At 43.9% G+C, this 4,676-nt stretch overlaps 1 long non-coding RNA gene across 1 annotated transcript; it reads left to right on the plus strand.

Annotated features, from left to right (window-relative positions):
- Positions 1–1,423: 1,423 nt before the first annotated feature.
- LOC144689196 (uncharacterized) lies at positions 1,424–4,340 on the plus strand. Its single transcript, XR_013578593.1, has 3 exons — positions 1,424–1,495; positions 3,196–3,279; positions 3,860–4,340. It is a non-coding gene; the product is annotated as an uncharacterized LOC144689196 (long non-coding RNA).
- The last annotated feature ends 336 nt before the right edge of the window (positions 4,341–4,676 follow it).

Here is a 4,676-nt window from a genome sequence, read left to right on the forward strand (position 1 = left end):
CTCAGTGTTGAGTCCAGAAGGCTGTAAAGTGCCTAATCGGAGGATGAGGTGTTCTTCTTCCGGCTTGCATTGGGCTGCATTGGAATATTGCAACAGGCCGAGGACAGCAATGTGATTGTAAGAGCAAGATGGTGAATTGAAGTGGCAAGTGACTGGAAGATCAGGGTCATGGTTACAACTAAGCGGAGGTGTTTTGCAAAGCAGTTACCCAATCTGCTTTTGGTCTCCCAGTGTAAAGGAGACTGCATTGGGAGCAGCGAATACAGTAGACTAGATAGAAAGAAGCATAAGTAAATTTTGCCTCGCCTGGAAGGACTGTTTGGGCAGCTGGAGAAACAGCACCTCATCTTCCAATTTGGCACTTTACAGCCTTCTGGACTCCACATTAAGTTCAACAACTTCAGACCATGAACTCTGTCCTCCATTTTGATTTTTTTTGCCAAGAGCTAGTCCGTATCTTGTTTTTGCTTTCGGACTGAGCTGACCTTTATTCTACTATTAATACCTACTCTGGACCTATGCTTTGTTTCTTTACTACTACCATTACCACTCCCTTTGCCTTTTGTTCCATGACATCTTTATCATTTAATCTATCCGACCCTCCAACCTATCCCTGACCCTCCCACCTTTTTCAACAGCTTAGAACACATCACATTTCTACCTCTCTTCGTCAGAGATGAAGAGTCAGATTGGACTCGAAACGTTAACTCTTTCTTTCTCCACTGATCCCGCCAGACTTGCTTAGTTTTTCCAGCTCTTTCTGTTTCTATTTCATAAACTTCCGTACTGTTTCTTTAATTCCAAAGACATTGCTACATTTGATAAATAGATGCTCAAACAAAAAAAAACAGTTCTGGTCGTTATATTGTTAAAAGGATGTAGAGCCACTGGAGAGGGTGCAAAAATAGATTTACAACATAGGAGAACTGCAAGATTATACTGATTAGGAAAAGATGAACAGGCTGGGCTTTGTTTCTCTTGAAAAGTGAAAGCTGAGGAGTGACCTAATACAGATCCTTAAAATTATGAAATATTTTAATACAGGGAACACAAAGGTCTCAATTTTAACTCATTCAAAACTCATTCGCTTACGTAGAGTTAAAATCGGAACCTATAGAGTGTTTCCACTTTTTAAAATTCATTTGTGGAATGTAGGTGTTGCTGACAAGACCAACATTTATGGTCCATCACTACTTGCTCTTCAGAGCATAATGGTGAATTGCGTTCTTGAGCTGCTGAAGCCCAGACTCGGCCCCCGCCATCCAAAGGGTCACTCCGACACCTCGGCTGCCATTTCACACTCTAATAAATATTGATTGACATAAGGTGGGACTACCAGCCATCACTCAGGAGAAAATCCCACCTTGGAAAGCTGCTGGCCAATCAGATTGGCTGGCAGCTCTCCAGTCCCTCCAGCGACAGCACTACAGTGGCCGGAAGAGGCACTGCATGGAGCTTCCTGAGACTAAGTCCCAGAAACTGGAAAAAAGAGTAAGTTTCAGGGGTTCCAGGGCGGGAGGGAACGGAAGGCCTAGGGAGTTGCAACAAGGTGATCTGGGTCTCAAAGGAGAGGTCGTGGGGGAGGGGAGGTAGGTCCGGAGGTCACTGGGCCTTAAGAAGAGGGCGTCCCCAGTCAGAAGGGGACTTCTAATGGAGACATCCCCTACCCTCCCCCTTTCCTTCCTGAGATTGAACTTTCTTTATTTCCGGGTTTCCCCCACTGAGCTTTCATCCACCCGCCAGCCTAAAAGGCTGAGGCTGGGCAGGAAACGGCCCTGAAGTGGCCATTAATTGGGGCAAGGACAGCTTTCCTTTCCGAGGCCCTGCCCACCCCAGTGTAAAATCGCTGCGAGGTCGGCGTGAGCGGGAACCTGGAGGGAATCCCATCCCTGCAATTTCACGCTCCCCCCCGACCCCGGTCTCAAAATCCACCTGGGGGGTGTGCGATGGGTAGTGTAAAATTCTGGTCTAGGAATCAATCACATTGCTGTTGGTCTGGAGTCACATATCACCCAAAGCAGATAAGGATAGCAGATTTCCTTTCCTAAAGAACATTAGTGAACCAGATTGTTTTATAAAACAATAAGTAGTCTTATGGTCACCGTTACTGATATATGTTACTTTTCCCCCGTGGAGATTTATTTAATTAACATGATTCAAATTCCCCAACTACCAGGATGTCATTTGAACTCATGCTCTGGATTATTAGTCCAGGCCTCCGTATTACTAGCCCAGTAACAATTATTTTTCATTCCCTCCGGGACACCCTGGTCCACTCCTTCATCACCCACTCCTCAACCCCCAAACACTCCTTTCAAGTGAAGCAGCATTTCACTTGCATTTCCCCTAACTTAGTCTACTGCATTCATTGCTCCCAATGCGGTCTCCTCTACATTGGAGAGACCAAACGTAAACTGGGCGATCGCTTTGCAGAACACCTGCGGTCTGTCCACAAGAAAGACCCAAACCTCCCTGTCGCTTGCCATTTTAATACTCCACCCTGCTCTCTTGCCCATATGTCTGTCCTTGGTTTGCTGCATTGTTCCAGTGAAGCCCAACGCAAACTGGAGGAACAGCACCTCATCTTCCGACCAGGCACTTTACAGCCTTCTGGACTGAATATTGAATTCAACAACTTTAGATCTTGAACTCCCTCCTCCATCCCCACCCCCTTTCCATTTCTTCCCCCTCCCTTTTGCTTTTTCCAATAATTTATATAGATTTTTCTTTTCCCACCTACTTCCATTATTTTTAAATCTATACCTGTAATGCCCTGTTAGTCTTTCCACCCCACCCTCACTAGAGCTGTACCTTGAGTGTCCTGCCATCCATTCTTAATTAGCACATTCTCTTAGATAATATCACCACCTTTAACACGTCTTTGTTCCTTTGTCTGTGACATCTTTTGATTATCTGCTCCTATCACTGTTTGCTTGTCCCTACAACTACACCCCCCCAACTTCTCTCCCCCCACACCCCCTCCACCTTAAACCAGCTTATATTTCACCCCTCTCCTAATTTTACTCAGTTCTGTTGAAGGGTCATGAGGACTCGAAACGTCAACTCTTTTCTTCTCCGCCGATGCTGCCACACCTGCTGAGTTTTTCCAGGTAATTCTGTTTTTGTTTTGGATTTCCAGCATACGCAGTAGTTTTTTGTTTTTACAATTATTATGTTATTGTCTCGGTTCAGGAGAGAATGAGAAGAAAGAGTATGGAGGGGGCGGAGTGAACACCAGAGGAAGCTGCAGAATCCTATTATGATCCTACATTTGATGAAGTAAATAGCAAGATAATCTGGAGAGAATACAGAAGCATAATCTGCGACTGTATGAAGTAGAGTTTTAGCTGGCATTCTCTCTGTGAGTTGCGCCTTCTATCACCTTTTATCTTAACTAAATTCAGTGTACCAGCTACGATTGGGTGGTGAATCTGTGATTGAATTCTTTGCAACTGACTGATGTGAGTGCTTGCTCAGATGTCAACTAGTGCTCCATTTAATGTGGGCCAGAAGAGAAAGAGGTCAATTGGAGATCTCCAAATTTGGCTTCTTAATAACACAATTTGAGATTGTTTACGTAATTGCATTGTTAGTTATAGACCTTCAGTGTATCAGCTTGTAACACAATAGGTATTACTGTGATCCCACATATATTTTAATCAATAAGTTATTCTTTTGGAGTGTGTTAATTATCAGATACCAATTACTATAACAACAAAAAGTATTCAGATGAATAATGTTCTAATTACAAGGATATTACTTCGCACTTAGATTGCTATTTATAGGACTTAGAATGATCAGATCTATACTACTTAGTCAATAAAGTAGCTAATTAATTGTTTGCCACTTTTATCTCCAGCTTCTCTCTCAAGCGAGGAGATCTTGTAGCACAGTGGGTAGCCTCCAAACCAGAAGATCTGGGTTCAGGTACCATTCCCGACTTGATGGCTGCGGAAGGTGCATTCATAATGTGATTATCAACCTGCAAATCCTTTCAATACACCAATGGAAGGTGGTAAGTGCGGGTCAGTCTCCTGATAAGCCATGCTTGAGGTGGAGTGGCACCATTCAAGCTATAGCCCTAGACTGTCAACCTGTTCCAGGAGAAACTTGCCATGGAAACAGAGACATGTGCTTTGTCTGCTTCATGTGTTACTAGGGAAAGCTCTAAGTCTCCCTCAATTGAATTTGTTGTTGATTGCCCTCCAATAGCCTACCCAAGTAGCCACACAACGGGAAAAGTTCCCTCTGTGCACTAGATGTGAGGAAAGGCCAATGCATTTACCCTGGGTATCTTAAATGCAATGCTCTTGAATAAAGGCTCCAGTTCTGTAAATATTATATCAGCATGGGCTATGCAAATTTTTTTATATTTGTTCATGGGATGGGAAAGACTTTAGCAAGGCCAACATTTATTCCCATCCCTAATTGCCTTTGAGAAGGTGGTGGTGAGCCACTTCTTGAAATGCTGCAGTCCATAGGCGAACCCACAGTGCTGTTAGGTAGGGAGTTCCAGGAATTTGACGCAATGATAGTGAAGGAACGGATATAGTTCCTTCATACGAATATATGGAGCTTGGAGGGGAAGTTGCAGATAGTGGTGTTCCCATGCATCTGCTGACTTTGTTCTTCTAGGTAGAGGGAAGGAGGTTGCTATTGAAGGAGCATTAGTGAGT

This window comes from Cetorhinus maximus, chromosome 13, assembly GCF_964194155.1.
Source record: "Cetorhinus maximus chromosome 13, sCetMax3.hap1.1, whole genome shotgun sequence".
NCBI lineage: Eukaryota > Metazoa > Chordata > Chondrichthyes > Lamniformes > Cetorhinidae > Cetorhinus > Cetorhinus maximus.